The sequence below is a fragment of the Quercus robur genome, chromosome 11, assembly GCF_932294415.1.
Source record: "Quercus robur chromosome 11, dhQueRobu3.1, whole genome shotgun sequence".
NCBI lineage: Eukaryota > Viridiplantae > Streptophyta > Magnoliopsida > Fagales > Fagaceae > Quercus > Quercus robur.
Genome location: NC_065544.1, coordinates 8,483,216 through 8,503,673, shown reverse-complemented (window position 1 = coordinate 8,503,673; position 20,458 = coordinate 8,483,216). Strand labels below are relative to the sequence as shown.

The window sequence follows — 20,458 nt, the reverse complement described above, 5'->3', positions numbered from 1 at the left end:
AGCTAGAAAAGAAAAAGGTTCGGCGCAACCTCGTTGGAGCAAGAAGCTTGGAAGGCTTAGGTGCATTGGGTAGATTAGGCTTGGAGGGTCTATTGCTGTCCTTGTATCCCAACTGTATTTTCTAGTGGATTGATTACCGCTTGGAGGGCGGCGGAGAGGTTTTTCGCCGAGGTCTTCGGTTTCCTCTTCGATAACACATCCGGGTGTTATCTCTGTGTTTGCATCTTCCTTTCTCTCTATCTCTGCCTTTACATTATCTGCTGTGGTTTATTTTGTTATGGCTTAGATAGTTACTTAACCAATTTCATATTGTAGCATATGTTAAGTTTCCGCACACTAGTTGTTTAACATATTGCTTGTGTTGGTTTAGTTGGTTTTTGGGGGTCTAAACGTTCAAAAGTGTTTTTATACACGTTTTTGAACTTTCATATACACTTATTGAACTTTCACGTGGGTATAAGGGTCTATATATAGTGGGGTGAGAAAGGAATGCGAAGAGTTAGTTTTTCCCAAACAAGGTGGTCTGGCGACTTGGCCTCGCGATTGGACTAAGTCGCTAGTTCAAATCGCGAGCTAACGGCCTGGCCAGCCTGAGACTTTTGTCCTGTAGTGCAACAGCTGGCATGACGCTTTAACTTCTAGCATGCTTGGCACGTGTGCAACTTCTGGCGGCTTGCAAGCCGCGAGCCACCGCCGAGATTCAGTCGTGAGTCTCTGCTTCTTTGCACAATCTTGAGTATTTCTTCACACTCTCTCACATACTACCCTTACATGATTCCCACCTAAATACAGGGTTACTAATTGCTAAAATACAAGCAAATTTGGCACGGAATAAAGCCATAGCCTATTGAGGTTACAGAGATAGAGAGGGGGAGTGCATTATCGGGTTCAAAGTAGTTCTAAGTTCAAACTAAGTAAAATATTTAACTAAAATACCATGCTAAAAATAAAAATTAAAAATATTGTTGAGGTGTAAAATTGTGAAGACTCCAAAGTTGAGGTGGCACACTCTTAAGAGGCCAAATTTTTATTAACATTTGAATTTCCCTGCAAGCTTCTATTAACATGAATAAAAAAAAAACAACCTATGTTAATATTTCTCACTAAGTGCTTTTTTAAGAATCTGCCAATAACTACCAAAACATCTTGGACTTTGCATCAATTCCTAGTACAATGCCAACAATTACCAATTATCACAATACAACTAACACTAAGTACAATAGAAGCATAATGCATATTAGCATGTACAACAACAACAAAAAAATTTCACAAACAGCAGCACCAGGCCTTAGTATAGCAGCACACAGCAGCAATAATGTTAGTTTGAATACTGGAAAATGAAGATTGCCTGTTGACTAAAACCTTATCTTCTTTCCTTTTTTTGGTAAGTGAAAAACTTTATCTTCTTTCTAAATCATTTTATTTCAAATTACTGAAGCTCACCCCTCCAAGGATTCAAAAGAATGATGACTGTGAAGCATAAGCAGCTGTGAACGGTTGTCGGCCTAATTAAACCATCAACACAATAATTAGACTACAAATATGAGTTATATTAATAATTATTTTTCACAAAATTAAATCTAAAAAAAACTAACAAATAACAAAACCTAAATAATATTTAACACAAATTTTTGTTGTTAAAAATACCTGTACTGGTAATGGTTCTTGCAGTATATGAAGGTGTCAAGAGGCAGGGTTGAAGGTGGGTAATGATTTGACATGGTAGTAGTTTGACAGTCCTAGAATTCCTCTCTTAATCTCTCTTCATCCATCTCTGTGTGCACATTTACGATTACCTTTATCGGCTACAAAATCATAATAAGAAATTATATTAAAAAATTAATGAGATGGAAACAAACGAACAAACCCAATTAATTGAACAAATTCTAAGGTGTGATTAGACTATTATAATCCAAATTGACTTTTGAAACCAACAATACTCAAACTAAAAGAAATTCAAATATAAACCAATTAGTAAAACTAAATAAAAGTTAAAACGATTCAAGAATATCTAATGCTATTCGTACTAAAATGGATTTAGTCTGAGAGAGAGAGAGTGACCTTCTTGGAGGAGTGGGCTCAAATAGGAGTGGAAACTGAGTATTGAGGAGATGGAAAGAACAACAACTCTGACTCTTGCTCATCCACCGCTTACTCTTCGATATCCTTGTTGAGGTCTAAAAAGGATCATAGTGAAGGAAGCCCAAAAGAATGAGTCAAGCCCAAAAGGAAAAATCAAGCTAAGCCCAGAGTAGCAGTAGCAGGAGACCCATGAAGGAATAAAAAGGCCCAGGGGATCTTGAAGCCCAGACGAAGAAGCATCTAAAAAAAAAAGAGAACCACGGCAAGGGATAAGAAGCAAGGATCCTTAGGAACCATCAAGAGGCGCGGATCCTTTCAGGCACAAAGACAAAGGAAGACTAGGACAGCTCGAAAGAAAAAGACAGAAGAAGAAAACAAGAAACAAAAGCAAAAGAATGCAAGCGCCAGTAGAACCCAGCGACCTCTCATGGCACAGACAGAAAAAGCCTCGGGGAACTAGAACAGGGAAGCACAAAAAAAAGAATGATAACAAGCGGCTTTCAAGTTGGCAAAACAGGATTCCACCCGGATGGGAAAGAAAAGGAAAATGCCAAAAAACGGGGATGCCGAGAAGGGCATACCTCAGCACATCCCAAAGAAGATGGCCAACCAGGAACTTTCAAAAGAATCAGAGCTGAAAGAAGGAAAAAATGAGAAAAAACGGAAATGAGACTTACCGAGTGATAGGTACAGGACGTGCTCTGTTTGCAAAAGGGTAAAACAGGGGAACCAACGGTTCCCTGGGAAGACCAAAAACTCCATTATAAAAGGAAGGGATGGGTTACGAAGAAAAGGCAGCGAAAAAAGAGAGAAACACAAAAAAGAAGAGATTTTCTAGAAAAACTGTCAGTAAAATCTGTGGTGAAGAGAAAATACTAAGGGAAAAACAAACATTGCTTCCCGGTATCCTGTAAAAGCCACTATTGCACATACTCGGATTCAAAGAGAATCAAACTTTGCAAGTTTTGAAGGCTGAAATAGCCATTCAAGACTGTAATTTTTGAGCTTGATATCACGTCCTAGTGAGCTTTCTGTAATTAAACAGACAATGTATTAATGAAATATGCTTCATATTTCCCAGGATCCTCTCAGCATTAATTTTTTATTGCTTTGCTAATCCTGTTTCTTTCCTTCTGAATTTACCTTGTTAATTTTTTTGGCATTCTTCGATACGAATATCCTTGCTTGTCATTTTTTATATTGTCAGGAGCATCCCCTGTATACCACTTGATTCTTAAACAGCTCGTTAGCTGCGGTGAGTCAAGGCCCGGTTCACCAAACCTTTTATTTAGGCCCGGGATCCTTGGGCCTGAGTGTCACAAAAAAGTGCACTCTCACATTTTGGCGACTCCGCTGGGGACTGGGCAAAGAAGAAGGAAGAAGCAATCCCTTCACAGAGTATGCCTCCAAGACAAAGAAACAGCAAAGGAACTAATGTGCCACCTACGACCACTGAGCCCGTAGGAGAAAACGAGGTAGCTTTCAGGCAAGGAGGCGGGATACCCCTGGTAGAACAGGAGGTTGTGTCAGAACAAAGACATGCAAGGCAGGAACCAGACCTCATGGCCAGGATGACAGCAATGTTGAAGGATCTGGAGCAAGAAGTTCGTCTTCTCAAAGAGGGCAGGACACAGGAAATCAGAGACAATGTTCCCCCTACTGGCCACCAAGATGGGACGCAGCCAGAAGGAGGGTCAGCAGTGGGAAGAAGAGCCAACCCTCAGTACTTAACACTGGCAGATGTCAATGCCCTCCTGGAGCAAGAAAGGGAAAAACTCTCAGGGATCCCCAAGCAATTCTCTCGAGATCCCCCGTTTCCTCCAGAACTTCTTGGCAAACCATACCCTAAGGGGTACGAACCCCCAAAGTTCCATCCCTTCAATGGAAGAAATGGAAGTGCCGTGGAACATGTGAGTAGGTTTGTCCACACTATGAGCCCCTATGCAGGAGACAGAGAATTATGTCTAAGGGAGTTCGCCAAGTCCTTAGTGGATAAGGCGTACACTTGGTACACCACGCTGAGACCCGGGTCCATCAAAACCTGGGATGAGATGATGGAAAAATTCTGCGCCAAATATTACCCTGGTGAAGATAAGATCACTTTCCAGAATCTGCAAATGGTGAGGCAGAGACCTGGAGAGGATCCCGTCCAATTCATTAAAAGATTTGAAGATGTGTCCCTAGACTGCTATGGGGACCATGATGAAAAGGAGCTCGTGGAAACCTGTGTAGCCAACATGCTTTTTAATTACAGGCTCAACCTTGAAAATCTATGTATCACGCAGTTTGCTGACCTGCTACAGAGAACTAGAAGGACGGCACAAACCATGAGGACAAAAAGGCTGCCCGCATCCCAAGCTATGACAGCATCAGTAGGAGAGAAAAGGAAGAGACCAGATAGAAAGGTGTTCGAGGAACCACCGGTGATCCCATGTACAGCTGAGGAGTTAAGCCATGTCTTAGACAAATGGATCGGAGATGGGGTTGTTAGGCCATTCACTGTGTCCAGGCCACCAACTGAAGAAGAAAGGAAGAACCCTTTATTTTGCAGAATCCATAATTATGTCAAGCACTCCACCAAAGATTGCTGGACCCTTCGCAGACTCTTCCACAAAAAGTTGAGGGAAGGAACCCTGGAACTCACTCAGAAGGAGCCATAAGTGCAGTGGAACCCCTTGCCTAACCACAAAGGAAAATGGGTGGTAGCAATAGTAATACATGGGAACCCGGCAGAAGCAGGAGAATCTGAAGGATCCTTCCACCCGAGCACAGTCAGGACCCTCCAGAAGAATCCTAAGTTCAAGTCACTATTCAATTAATTAGGATTCGGACCAGAAACAAAGTCACAGAGTCTCTCATGAGCATAGCAGCAGATTCAGGGATGGAATGCTTTGCAGCAAAGTCACATGCCAGTCGAGCTTTCCTGGAGACAACCAATGCAATAAACTTCACTGATGAAGACATGGAGATTGAGCACCCAGACCACCGTAGACCCCTTTATCTAATGGCCACCATAAACGGCATTCAAGTCAGAAGAGCACTGGTGGATACGGGGGCATCACTCAATCTCATAGCCTTGAGTACCCTGGAAGCTGTGGGCTTAGTTGACAGAAGGATCTTGGGGGCTCCCATGGAAATAACAGGATTTGGAGAATCGGTGGAATCAACAGAAGGATACGTGCAGCTAGCCTTAAGGGTAGGGCCAATAGTAGCCCTAACAAGGTTTCATGTGATTAATGTAGAAGTTTCTTATCACGTGTTGCTAGGACACCCGTGGCTTCATAAACATCGTCTTATTCCATCCACGTTCCATCAATCCATTAAAGGGAGACTGAATGGGAGGCCCATAAGGATCCCTGCCAACCATAATCCTTTCAGCCAGGGAGAAGTGAACTTTGCAGAAACGATGTTTTATGATGAATTGGAGTCAGATGTTGAGAACCCCGCCCCAGGGACCCCAGGGGCACCTATCCTAGAAGAAGAAGAAGGAGGGAGGGGCACCCGTGACCTGAGGAACCTTCTAGAAAGAAAAAGACAAAAAAGGGAGCCCAGCTCTTCAGGATCCCGAGAATGTGTGGTGGTGCGAGAACCCGGGAGAAGGCTAATCTATCATTTGTGAAGGTGCACGGGACCCGAATGCATTATGTAGGAAGGTCCCGGACCACCAAGCTGCATGATGGCACAAGAAGAAATTCCAGAAGAACCAGTTAAGGAGGCCCAGATTCAGCCTGAGGAAGAATTAAAGGAAATAGATTTGGGAACAGAACCGGGATCCCGAAAGCCTGTCTTCATTAGCAGTCAATTGGTGGCGCAAGAAAGGGAACAACTGGTAACCTTGCTTCAAAAATACAGAGATGTGTTCGCATGGACCTATGATGAGATGCCTGGTTTAGACCCAGGGTTGGTAGTCCATTCTCTTAATGTGGACCCAGGGATGAGGCCAGTAGTTCAACCGACTAGGGTCTTCCACACTAAGGTAGAAGCTCAAATAGTTCAAGAGGTTAAAAAAATTGCTAACAGCTGGTTTTATCAAACCCATCCAACACCCAAAATGGCTTTCCAACATTGTACCTGTGAAGAAGAAAAACGGTCAAATCTGTTGCTATGTGGACTTTCGCAACTTGAATAAGGCATGTCCTAAAGATGAATTCCCCTTGCCCAATATCGACCTCCTTGTAGATTCAGTTGCAGGAAGCTCAATGTTCTCATTTATGGATGGGTATAGTGGGTACAACCAAATCCGCATGGCTGCCAAAAATGCAGAGAAGACAGCATTCAGAACTCCAATTGGGAACTTTTACTACACTGTAATGCCCTTTGGCCTCAAAAATGCGGGGGCTACATATTAGCGGACCATGACAGCCATTTTCCATGACATGATGCACGAGGAGATGGAAGATTATGTAGATGACATTGTGGTCAAGTCAAAGACCAGAACAGGACATTTCCAAGTACTTGAGCAAGTCTTTGAAAGATGCAGGAAGTACAAGTTACGTATGAACCCCATGAAGTGCGCCTTTGGAGTGTCTGCTGGGAAGTTCCTTGGGTTTCTGGTACATCACAAAGGCATAAGTGTGGATCCAGCCAAGGCCACAGCTATTGCCACAATGAGAAGACCAACTACTGTTAGGGAACTCAAAAGCTTCTTGGGAAAGGTCTCCTATATTAGGAGATTTGTGCCTGGTTTGGCCTCAGCTACAGCAGGTCTATCCAAACTGTTGAAAAAGGGGAATGAATTTACCTGGGGGACGAAGCAGTAGGAAGCTTTTCAAAGAATTTAAGGCATCATGAATCATTTGCCCACCCTCCAAGCACCAGTACGTGGGCGACCTCTGCTACTATACTTAGCATCAAACTCCCAAGCAATAAGAGCTTTCCTGGCACAAGAAGATGACCAAGGGAATGAGCAGCCTGTATATTATGTAAGCAAAACACTGAAGGATGCCGAGACCAGGTACCCCAGAATAGAGAAAGCCTGCCTAGTGATCATTTATGCGTCCCAAAAGCTAAAGAGGTACTTCTCAGCTCACCAAATCCTTTTGGTAACTAAGTCCCACCCCATAAAAGCACTCCTGCACCAGCCCCTTCTTACGGGAAGAATAGCACAATGGCTAGTGTTGCTCTCTCAATATGATATAAGCATAAGAACTCCCAAGGCTATCAAAAGTCAGGCCATAGCAGATTTGCTAGCTCAATTCCCAGGAAAGGAGGAAGGCCCGCTGAGCGAAGAAATCCCTGGTGAGGTAGCAGTAATGGAGATCCCAGGGAAGAAATGGACCATGAGATTTGACGGGTCGGCTACAGTAACTTCAAATGGGGTAGGAATTGTACTAAGTTGTGAAAATGGGGATATCATGCCCTTGTCTTTCAAGCTTGGTTTCTCGTGCTCTAATAATGCAGCTGAATATGAGGCATACTTAACCGGGTTGACTATAGCACTTAGCATAGGAGTGAAACATATGAGAGTGTTGGGAGATTCCAATCTTGTAGTCTCCCAAGTGAAAGGTGACTTCGCGTTACGGGAACAGAGCTTAGCAGCCTACAGGACTTGGGCACAAAGGCTGGAGATGGAATTTCAGACCTTTAGCATAGAGTACACTCAAAGAAGTGAAAACAGGTTTGCTGATGCGCTCGCCACCCTGGGATCCCAAATACCATTTAATGGGAGGGATACGCTGATAAAAATAGGAAGGCAGGAACATTCTATTGTAAGGATCCTCCAAGGGATGTACCCCGGAGAGTCCAAACAGTGGGACTGGAGGGACGAAGTCAAAGAAAAGATGAAAGAGGCAGGGTCTAGGGGGAACATCAAAGAACTAATGGATTACACTCAGATAGAAGGAGAATTGTATAGAAGGCTGTCAGGAGGAATATTGTCCAGATGTATCACCGAGAAGGAAGGAAAGTCAAAACTAGAAGAATTACACGCCCAAGCATGTGGAGTTGCAGAAAAGGTCAGCCTATATAGAAGGATGCAACACGTGGGGTATTACTGGCCAAATATGGACAAGGAAGCAACAATTATACAGGGGAAATGCCAAGAGTGTCGTTTGGAAATTGATAAAGAAGAAAGCTACGCGGTGTTTATCGCAGAAGATTGGCGAGTTCCTTTTATAGGATACCTGGCTCAGGGGATCCTGCCAACCGACAGAAAACTGGCCCACAAGCTCAAAAAGCTAGCAGGCAGGTATTTCTTGCAAAATGACATCTTATTCAAAAAGGGATACCGTGGGGATCCCCTAAGGTGCCTAGGACCAAAGGAAGCTAGAGAAGTAGTCAGAGAAGTACATTCTGGAGATTGTGGAAGTCACCCAGGGAAGAGAAGGTTGTACAAGCAATTACTGTTGTTGGGATATTACTGGCCAACGATGAAAAGAGACTCTGAGGAGCTGGTCAAAACATGTCATACTTGCTGTAAAAATGTGCTCCCCCCTAGATCGAGGGTTTTACATGGAGTCGCCACTTATTTAATTTAAAAGGAGAAACAAGAAAACCTTTAATGAAAAATACTTCTGTTGTATTAACGTATATGACAATTTACATCGAATTTTGTAACAAAAATTTACAATGCTTTTTGTCCTAGGTACAATCTAAGAAAAGTAAATTACATTGCTTTATTCCCTAGTTACATTCTAAAAAAGGTAAAATTGTATATACAAAAAAATTGTCTAGAACCCTTGATCTTGGTTCGGAGGCTAATTTACGAGATGGGAAGGGATTAAGCACCCATCTCGCCCGGTAAAACCGGTCTCCTAGGTTAAGGTGGCCAATGTCATGTCATGTCAAACAAATACAAAGAATATGTCATATAAACATGTGATTTGCAAGAAGTGTAAATAAATATATGCTAGAGGAATTTGACATGAAGAGAAATAAAATAAAATAAAATAAAACTGGATAGATAACAAAAAAATGAAGGTAATGGCATGTTCATCCAAGAGATCAATATAAATAAAGAATTCCTAGCCTAGACATGTTCACCTAAGCATGTGAGGGAAAACAAAATTGTCATGTGATTTAACATCAACATAATTGCAAAGAGAAGCAAATAAAAATAAAACCTTTAAGCATATTTGATCATCCAAGCAATTATGAAGAGAAGTAAAAGAAAAACCCTAGACATGTTTATCTAGGCAAAATCAAAAATACTTTGACATGTTTGTTCAAGCATTTAAAAATGTAAAACAATTACCTAGACATGTTCATCTAAGTATTAAAGAGAAAGTTGTGTTTTAACCTAGAAGTGCTCATCTAAGCATTCAAAAGAAAATTGTGTATTGGCCTAGAAATGTTCATCTAAGCATGTAAGAGAAAACCAAATAAAACATAGGCATGTTCATCCAAGCATAGCATAAAAGAAATGAATAATGATTTGTAAGCATTTATTCTAGCATGTATAAAGAATAAAAAAAAAGTTAACTACTTACCAGCATAAATTAAAGGGGGAAATGATCACCTAAAGGGCTAAGGAGAAAGCAAGGAAGTACTCAACTACAACCAAAGTAAGAACAATGGTTGCTCAATAGCTTTTTTTTTTCCGCTTTCTCACTAGCTCTCTAGAGGGAATTCGGGGTGCAGAGAATGGAAGAGGTCTTCTCTATTTATAGGGGAAGGGATGGCTTAGCTTTAAAGCTAAATTATTAGCTTTCTTCTGAAGCTAAGGGAGGAGATAATCTGTTTAAATGAGCTGGGGACGGATTTGGGGCTGATCCCCATTCAAATTTTGAAATGATGCTGCACCTGCTTTGTATTTTGGCTCCAATTTTCTGCTCAAAATTCCAATTGATTCAAGATGGGTGTTTTTTGAAAGAAAATTCAATTATCTACAACTTTTTCAGAAATAGAGAAAGCCAAATTTCAACGTTATCCATGCCAAAAATGTGTTTCAAATTGCTGCTGAAAATAGTAACGTATTTTGAGCATTTTTGAATTTTTTCATAGGCTGTATCTGTTTCTTTACCCAATTTATTTTTCAAAAATATTTCTTTTGAAGTAAAGGGAAAGGATAAGTCTATTAGATAGGCTTGAACAGATTTGACGTTGAACTCATTTGGAATTTTGAGAGAAAATTGAAGATAATGCTGAATTTATGTTGTCTTCTGCATCTGTTTCGTATTTTGGCCATAACTTGCTGATCAAAATTCCAATTGATTCGGGATTGATGTTTTTTGAAAGGAAATTTAATTCTCTACAACTTTTATAGAAATAGAGAAATCCAAATTTCAACGTTTTTCTGACCAAAAATGTGATTCAAGTTTCAGCTGAAGATAATGACGTTTTTTTTTTTGAGAATTTTTTCTTTTCTTTTCTTTTCTTTTTTGAATTTTTCATGGATCATATCTCTGGAATTTTTTCAAAAGAGCAGATAAGATGCCATAAAGAAAAACATTTTTTTATTATTTTCTTCTTTTTTTTTTAAAATGAAATAAAATGAAATCCAATCAAAAATCACACTTGATTAATTTTAAATTAATTCTTGTGAGAACCAATCAAAATTAAGTGTTTAGAATAGGACGCGATCAGGCCCATCGTGTAGGCAGGCCATGATCATTGAAAATTGCTTGTATGATAACTTTTGATCAGGTGGTCCGATCAAAACCCATGACATACCATTATGATCGTTAGAATATCAAGATTTGTTTTGTATCACAAATCTAAAGATCTACCGGTTGGTTAAATGCAAGTTATAAAATTGGGTGTCTACACTTGCCAAGTCCTGGGAGATGCAATTCATACTCACCCAAATGTTCTACAGGATATGACGACACCATGGCCTTTTCACACTTGGGGGCTTGATCTCATAGGGCCTATAAACCCTTCATCCAACGGTTATATATGGATCCTGGCAGCCACCAAGTACTTTACAAAATGGGTAGAGGTCATCCCTTTGAAAAAAGCCACTGGAGCAGCCGTAGCAAATTTCATTCAAAACCATATCATTACAAGGTTCGGGATCCCCAGAAGATTGATCAGTAACAACAGAACCCCATTCATAAACAAAGATATGAAGGGGTTAACTGAAGCATACCACATCAAGTATGGGAGATCTACCCCATACTACCCACAAGGAAACGGCTAAGCTGAAGCTACTAATAGGGTAATGTTGAAGATCCTTAAGAAAATGAAGCATGAGTATGGAGGGAAATGGAGTGACCATCTGGTAGATGTACTTTGGGCATGTAGAAGCTCTGTAAAGACAGCCACAGGATTCTCCCCATTCTCCCTGGTTTATGGAACAGAAGCCATCAGCCTCGTGGAGTTAGTCATTCCTACAGCAAGGGTAGTTCTGGAGGAAAATCAAGGAGAAAGTGAGGACACAAACAATGAAAGGAGGCTAGTAGATCTGGAAGGGGTAGAAGAAGAAAAAGAGCTGGCCAAGAAAAGAAGCCAGAGGTACCAGCAAAGAATGACCAGAGCATATGCACAAGCAGTACGCCCAAGAATGTTCACTAAAGGGCAATTAGTACTAAGGATGGCGGAACACGTGAGGAGGAACCTGCCAGGGCCTTCCAAGTTCACCCCAAAATGGGAAGGACCCTACATCATTAGTGCAGCTCATGAGAGTAGGTATTATTACCTTACCAAAGAAGATGGGACAGTCCTGACAGAACCCGTAAACGGGAAATGGCTGAAACAATACTATGCATAAGGACGAGGGGATCCCGGTACCTCAGGGTCCTTTTACTAGCTTCACCATCTACTAAGTTTTTTTTATTTTTATCTTTTTATTTCAGCCTTTATCATGAATTCTGGTCTAAAATGATTTTGTTCAGGAACATATGATAGATTGACACTTTGTGGTCAATACTGCACTAAATGATTTTTCTTTGTTCCTTAAAAATGACCATATTTTAATGAAGTTCCTTTTTCTTCAATATTTAAGTCTTTCTTTAAATACTGCAAAGACCAAGTTTGGATAGATTTAAGGAAGGATACCTGAGTCAAAAAAAAAAATAAAAAAAAGGTATGTAATACCCTTTTACATATGGCCCAGGATTCACCTCACAGATAATTTCAGATACCCCACAGACAGTTCCAAGTGCATAGGTCTAGGATCACAGATAAAAGTAAAGTATCCAAGATACTTAGCCTAGCACTTGGCCAAAGGGGGGAACCTGTCAAAGTTCATGAACTGGGACCGTATCTCAAAAAAAAATATATAGGAAAAGATACCAATGTACCCAGTTCAGTACTTGCATAATAGATTACCGGGTACCTGAACCAGAACTTACAGTGAAGCCTGTGGAAACCACAGTCCAGGACTCAGGAAAGAAAAGAGAAAAGTCATAGGAAAGAAAAGACAATATATCAAAGAGAAAGGCAGATTCACATACTAAGAAATGAGAAGCAGTTTTGGAAAAAAAAAAAAAAAAAAAAGAAACAAAGAGGAAAGCAATGTTCAAAAAAAAAACTTATACAACCCCAAATTGTTTATGTAAATCTAAAGTAAGCTAAGGAATGAGGCCGGCCAACAGGGAGGCATCCGGAGAAATAACAGGCACAGTCGAAGTAGAAAGGATCCTCTGCCGCTTGACCTTCAAGTCTTGTAAAACCTTGTGAGCATGAGCCAAAGCTTCCTCAGCAGCAGCTATCTCGGTGTCTATACTCTTGGATGATTGCCTCTGAAACAGCATATGAGCCAACAGATGCAAGTGATCCAACAAAAAAGACAAATTGAACTTGGTCTCCAGAAGGTCTTGGACCACCCCTCTCCACTTCACAAGCTTTTCTTCAGACAAAGAATCTACAGAAGAATTCCTCAGGGAAACCAGCACAGCACATAGCAACTCCATTAAAATATTACCCAGAAAAACGCCTCCCCTGAAGCCACTGGTGAAATCCCCGTGACTCTTGAGCAGACTCTCTAACAGCGGCAGGGCTTCAACAAGAACAGAGACGCGTAGGAAGCTGCCATAAGAAGACCCAAAAGCATGGAAATGGCTGGCAGGAAGACTGTTAAATTCCAAGAGATCAAAGCGCACCAGGAAGGAGGAAAGCCTTGAATCAAGATCTGAGGTAGCCACTCTCGAGGCGTCCCCCATCGCTGTGTCACCACTTGCAGAGACTGGAGGACTTGCAGCCTTTCGCTCTGGCTGAAGATCAGCAATTCGAACGAGTCTCACAATTCCTTCAGGGATAACAGGCTCAGAATCTGTAAAGCCTGTATCAATATTCAGAAAAAAGAAAAGGAAGAGCAGATTTAGTCTTAAAAAAGAAAAGGGGAGAAAGAATGACAAACCAGCACCGGCTTCTTGGGGCAGAGCCTCTACTTCCTGATCCCCTGATTTCTCCGAAGATTCTTGGAAAGAACATAAGGCAAGTTGGAGAAAGGATGAAGAACCAATGGCAAAATGGCTAAAGGAAGGAAGAGATGCAGGGGGCTTCGCCAATTTTTTTTTAAAAAAAGAGAAGGGCGAAGGGAAGGAAAGAAAGGAAAAGGAAACACAATGGGAGCAGCTCGCACTCACCTTCTGAGCTTTCTGATTCTAAAGAAGAGGCAACACTGGGAGCAAACTTCTCACTGGTTTGACCTAAGAGGAGAAAGAAAAGAAGGAACTCAAAAAAAAAAACTGGAAAAGAAAATAGAGATGTAACGCTATTTCAAGGAAACATGGCTCACCTGTTTGCTTGGATAAAGGAGTGTCTCCCAAAGCACCTTTACCTGACAATGTTTAAGGAAACACAGTCCTGATGGGACTAGGAGTGCGCTCAAGATGGGGACTTTGAGATGTAGGGATCTTAGAGGCTTTGGGATCCTGAGAATCCTGGGAACCCTGCATCGGTTGCCCGGTTTCCTCAGCCAGGCCACCAATAGGGGGCTCACCCCCCACAATAGGAAGAGCAACAGAAAGAGCTGTAACAGTTTCCTCTCCTAGAGTCTTGCCGGTCATAGGAGGAGATACCTCCACCTAAAGAAAGAAGAGGAGGAAAAAGCAGTGCCAAGTGAAAAACAACAGGGTAATGCTAACAACACAGTGCCAGAACAAAAGGGAGAGAACATAAAAAAAAAGGGGGGGGGCACACATACCACGTCGTCACTAGAACATTGGCTTTTGCCCTTCTTGTAATCAGACTTGCGTTTGGACTGCAAAGGAAACCACCACTCATCAGCAAAATAGAAATAAGTGCAGCAAGGTGAACAAGTGAAAAAGAGAGAAGAAGGAAAGAAGTCTTGCCCTTCTCTCTCTCTCTACAGATTCTCTGGAAGTCTTTTGCTTACTACGAGTACGCCCAGAGGGTCCTAAAGTAGGCTGGGATACAAAACCAGAGGATCCTAAAGAACCATGGACTGAAGCAGTCACAGGAACCTGGGAAAAAGAAGACTCTACCTTGGTCTTCTTCCGGGTCCTTGAAGCCAAAGGTTCCCCGACATCCTTGCCTTCCTGAGATGCCAAGTATGTTTGAGATTTCCAAGTTTTTCTTCTTTTCGCCTCAAAACCTATCTCCACACCCTCTGTACTTTCATCAACATCAATAGCTTTCATTTTTTTCGGCCTAACATCCTTACCTTTACTCGGAGCAGTGGCAGCACCTATTGTCTCCACTGCACCTTTCTTGATGGGCACTCCAGAGGAAGTGCCAATGACGAGACTATAGCCCAGCCAAGTCTTAGGAAAATCCTGTGCATAAGTCACCCAACCTCCCCTGGAGGCATGCCACTCTGCAAACCCAGTCTTGCTGCTTGCAGCAGCAGAAACAATCCCAGCAGTAGGAAGGGATAAACGCCTATTGGATGTCGGAGCAGAAACAATACTAAGATTCGGGGTTTCCCAAACTGTACCGGAGCCAACATAGTCAACAAAAGACTTCTGTACTCTTCTCCAATAACTGGTATAGCCACTAGAAGCAAAGACTCCTCTCTGGGAGTTAGGCACTGCAAATTGGGGGCTCCTCCGTGACCAATAAGAAAAGGCCTGCAGCCTCAGGAAAGGGTCCAAAGAAGGAAAGGACGGCACCACATCCTTAAAAACTAGAGGAACGTCCTGGTCAAAACCAAATTGTCGGAGCACCCGGTGTGCTGAATAATGGGTATATTTTGGACCACTCGAAGAAGGCACAGGAAGCCAAGAGGGGCTAATGCAAGCAAGATAAGCCAGACTGCCCTTATCACCACGGCGCAAGTCAAAGGTATTACCCGTAGAAGATAAAAAAGAAGACAATACAGAATCACACGTAAAGCCAGGGCCAAACTCACGAGGGGATCTCCAATGTAAGTTCCCTGCTTGGTCAAATAATTCCACAAGATTGAGGCCACCACCTTTCAAGCTAATCCAACGAAAGATAATGGGAAAAACATCAGTAGAATTGCCACAAAGACCCTTCACTAAGTCAGGGGATCCTTGGAATTTGTCCTTCACAAATTTCAAATTCCTGCACTTGGCCAAAGTAGCTGCAAAACGGTCCCACATGAAAATCTAAAGGATAGCACAGTGAAGAGATGAGGTAATCACATAACAAGAATCACCCTCGGTCTCATCTCCATGAAACTGGTCCAATTGAGAGTAAACATGACCCAAAAACAGAGGGGCCAAAGGATATTGGGTACCTCAAGCCAACTTGATTGCCAAAGGAAAAAAGGAAGACTTAACTCCATACCCACGAAACTCACTAAACAAGAACTTGCTAAGCCAAAAAGCCAGAAAACCGGCCCACCTCACTTCCTTATCTTTCTCACGAGAGAGGGTCATCACCCATCTCCCCATTCTAGCCGGCTTACCACCAGAAGAGGCAACACGACCACCAAAATAACCAAACAATTTATCTTCCACCACGAGATCCTCCCCAGAAAGGTTGATATCAAAGGGGCTCTCGTCACCGAATACCGGGAGGAGGAACTTATTAACCACATCTTCCAAGGTAATCGTCAATTCACCAACAGAAAAGAAAAAAGTATGAAGGGAAGGGCACCAACGACGTACCAGATGCCTGAGCCCTTTGGCGTCTCTAAAGCCCTCAAGGTTTCTGAAAATAGCCATTGCCTTTAGGATACCAGCGCGCTCCAAGCGACCCACAAACTCAGCATCAGACAGTTCCTTGTCTACCCAGATAGGCCAGCCCTGAATTTTTCCAGGGACAAAATCAAAGAAGATAGGAACCGCCTCTCAAACTCCTTGTCTAATCTGAAGGTCAAAAATCTCTCTAGGATCAGGAACCTGGGCGGAACCGGCGAAACCCGCTTGGCCAGAAAACATCCAAGCATGAGGAGATGGAGGAGCCTCACCATGAGATACATGAGGGAAAAATGAACTGAGAGAATACCAAGGATCCCGTAAAGGGAAGGCCGGACGTTTGATAACCTCGTGAGAATCACTCGGAGCAGAACCAGAAGAACCTTCACCCTCAGAAGGACTAGGGGTACGCTCTCTCCTCTTTCGGGAAGAACAAGAAGCCATTGGAATAACACGTACAATGAGAAGAGAAGAGATTGAAAGTGCGAAAAGGGGGAAGACCGGAGTAACAGAGAAGAAGAGAAAAAATGAAAGACTCAGAGAAGCAAAGTGATAAGATGAAACGGCTACAATAAAGGCGCAAATAGCAGTTGGGGAAGACAGTGTATGGAAAGACGCGCCAGTTGCCAAAAAATTTAATTTGAAGAAGGGATTAATCAGCGGTTATTAATGAGAAGTAACAGGAAATGAGAAAAGTGGGTAGAGGAATTTTACCTCAAATACTCAACTGCCACGTCCTGTGCAAAGAGGAAGCTGCAAAAAACAATAATTATAAGGGAACGCAACACGCAAAAAGGAGGTGACCAAAAGCAGCAAAAAAGGGCTGGGATCCCAAGTAAAAAAGAAGGGAACCCAATAGAAGTTAAAAAAGGGGGATCCTACGAAAATCTTAGAAAACCTAAATCACTCACGTGTGGGCTTCAGGCAACCCACGAGCTTGGGGGGCTAAATGTTGAGGTCTAAAAAAGATCATAGTGAAGGAAGCCCAAAAGAATGAGTCAAGCCCAAAAGGAAAAATCAAGCTAAGCCAAGCCCAGAGTAGCAGTAGTAGGAGACCCATGAAGGAATAAAAAGGCCCAGGGGATCTTGAAGCCCAGGCGAAGAAGCATCCAAAAAAAAAAAAGAGAACCACGGCAAGGGATAAGAAGCAAGGATCCTTAGGAACCATCAAAAGGCGCGGATCCTTTCAGGCACAAAGACAAAGGAAGACTAGGACAGCTCGAAAGAAAAAGACAGAAGAAGAAAACAAGAAACAAAAGCAAAAGAACGCAAGCGCCAGTAGAACCCAGCGACCTCTCATGGCACAGACAGAAAAAGCCTCGGGGAACCAGAACAGGGAAGCACAAAAAAAAGAATGATAACAAGCGGCTTTCAAGTTGGCAAAACAATATTCCGTCCGGATGGGAAAGAAAAGGAAAATGCCAAAAAACGGGGATGCCGAGAAGGGCATACCTCAGCACATCCCAAAGAAGATGGCCAACCAGGAACTTTCAAAAGAATCAGAGCTGAAAGAAGGCAAGAATGAGAAAAAACGGAAATGGGACTTACCGAGTGATGGGTACAGGACGTGCTCTGTTTGCAAAAGGGTAAAACAGGGGAACCAACAGTTCCCCGGGAAGACCAAAAACTCCATTATAAAAGGAAGGGATGGGTTGCGAAGAAAAGGCAACGAAAAAAGAGAGAAACACAAAAAAGAAGAGATTTTCTAGAAAAACTGTCAGTAAAATCTGTGGTGAAGAGAAAATACTAAGGGAAAAACAAACATTGCTTCCCGGTATCCTGTAAAAGCCACTATTGCACATACTCGGATTCAAAGAGAATCAAACTTTGCAAGTTTTGAAGGCTGAAATAGCCATTCAAGACTGTAATTTTTGAGCTTGATATCACGTCCTAGTGAGCTTTCCGTAATTAAACAGACAATGTATTAATGAAATATGCTTCATATTTCCCAGGATCCTCTCAGCATTAATTTTTTATCGCTTTGCTAATCCTGTTTCTTTCCTTCTGAATTTACCTTGTTAATTTTTTTGGCATTCTTCGATACGAATATCCTTGCTTGTCATTTTTTATATTGTCAGGAGCATCCCCTGTATACCACTTGATTCTTAAACAGCTCGTTAGCTGCGGTGAGTCAAGGCCCGGTTTACCAAACCTTTTATTTAGGCTCGGGATCCTTGGGCCTGAGTGTCACAAAAAAGTGCACTCTCACAATCCTTATACGTGTGTAAGAAGAATAAAAACAACTATTGCGGCAATCGCAAGAGGTTAAGAAGTTTAAATCAGTTTTGGCCATTTATTGTATCTTTTGGATTGTGTCAAAGATGGGTATAATTTGATTAATAAATTATAAAATGAGAGAAGAGATCTAACCTTTGGAAATAAAGTATAGAGAGGCAGTGAGAGGGAGGAGAACAAATAGAAAGAGAGGGAGAAGAAATAAATGGTTTTTTTTGGGGGGGGGGGGGGGGGGGTTGTGTGAAGAAGAAGAACTATGCAACTTGAGAAGTTTAAAAGGCACGTTAGAGTCTAAAATAATAAGCGCTTCACTTTTTTTTTTTTTTTTTTTTTTTTTTTTTTTTTTTTGTTAATGGTGAAAATATATTTGACATCAAAATATTCTGTAAAATAGCATTTTGGGACAATCTACAATCTGGCCTTACTAAAAGTAAGGCCACGCAAAATAGCAAGGCATCAAAACCAACTACCCATAATGTCCTTCCCCCACCCTAAGAAGAATCCGACTAAATAGCAAGGAAAATTAATCACCAAGATTAACTCCTTTTACCATGAAAACAAAATTGAAGTCAACAAAACTAAAATCTGAAAACCCTGACAAGAAAGCTTCTTCAAAGTATCTAGTATTCTCAAGCCCAGAAATAGAATAAAACAAAAAGCTAATGTTATGGCAACATAGCAATGAAAAATAACCCACAATTTACCCATTAGATTCAACAATCAATATATCATCTTGGATGACAGTAAAGTCTTAGGAAATATGCTTCAAAAATAGATATAGAAGAAGGAAAAACACAGCTCTACCTTTTCACTTTGCTATTGCTAGAATATGCAGACAGCTTCTAAACTATATAGATTTGGTCTTTCGCTGTGCATAACAGAAAGCAGAAAATAATCCCGTGGGTTGCTGAAGAAGGACATTGGAAAAGAAGCTGGGGTCTGCAACAAAACAAAGAATCAAACAAAACCCCTCAAAAATCTAGATGCTACTCTTAAAGAAGATTCTGATCAAACTAAAATACAAAATAAATAGAGACTAAACATGAAACCAAAGCTTGAGATAACCTAGAAAATTTAATTAAATAAAAATAATAATAAGAATAAAGGTCTCATATTAATACAAATAGAGCATAAACTAAGAATTCTTATGGTGGAGGACATCAAATACTGAAAATACACAATTAAAAATTTGCTAAAAACCCCTTTTTAAGGGCGTTGAACCAAAGGCCAACCATTCAACCATAGCAACCCAAAAAACCAAAAGTAGATCAAACCAACAGAATTCCCCAATTTCACTCCCCCTTATGAATAATAGAACAGATAAGTGGGAAAACAAAACTTGAAAATTAAAGTGACATGATTAAGTTTAAAAGATCACTAACCATTAATACTCAGATAGGATTTCATCTTCTAGGGGTTTTCCCTCATATCAATAAATAGAGAGGAAAAGGGGTATGAACTAAAATTCCTAAATTGACAACAAACCATAATTGAAGAGAATATTAGAAAAAGAAATTAATACCTTTGCTGTGATGAAATTAGAGTCTCTACATTGTGAAAAATTCCACTTCATCTCTGCAAAAAAACTGAATGATTTAAATCCAAAGAGACGAATTAAATATATTTATATACATATATATAAATGAAAACATTTAATAAGTCACATTAGAATCCTATTTTCTAAGCCCTAATTTCTGAATTTAAATCTAGAACCAAAGCCAACTGAAATTGTAAAATTTGAAAACGTATAACAAATCTAATTTACCATTTAGATTTTTTTTTTTTTTTTTTTTAAAAAAAAAAATCAGAGAAAGAATGGGAACCCATCAGAGGTGTTGTTTATGGGTGGAGGAGATTACCTTTTGAGAGGAAGTAGGCCACAACCCGAAAATCAAAGAGAATGGTGAAGGACCCTCAAAATCAAATTGCTATCTCTGTCTCAGTGTTTCGCGGATCTGTGTTTTTTTTTTTTTTTTTTTTTTTTTTATGGGGGTGGTTTTGTGTTTTTTTGTAGAATAGAATCTGTTTGAGAGCTTCTTGATAGGCCACAAACTGAATGACCCATTGTGATAGAAATTAATTAATTAATTAGCCAAGTTATTAATTAATCAATTTAACATGCAAATGCGTGATAGTACAAACAAATCACCAATAAACTAATTATGCAACGGAAAATAAATAACACAGTGATT

The 20,458-nt window shown here is 41.0% G+C and overlaps 1 long non-coding RNA gene across 2 annotated transcripts; it reads right to left on the bottom strand.

The window, feature by feature from the left end:
• Nucleotides 1–1,356: 1,356 nt before the first annotated feature.
• LOC126707300 (uncharacterized) lies at nt 1,357–20,207 on the bottom strand. 2 transcript variants are annotated; one of them, XR_007648891.1, is made up of 4 exons: nt 20,126–20,207; nt 19,789–19,841; nt 19,071–19,205; nt 1,357–1,805 (listed from the first exon to the last, which is right to left on the bottom strand). It is a non-coding gene; the product is annotated as an uncharacterized LOC126707300 (long non-coding RNA). The 2 variants fall into 2 exon arrangements; XR_007648892.1 differs by having other exon boundaries at nt 1,358–1,805; nt 19,071–19,134.
• Nucleotides 20,208–20,458: the final 251 nt, after the last annotated feature.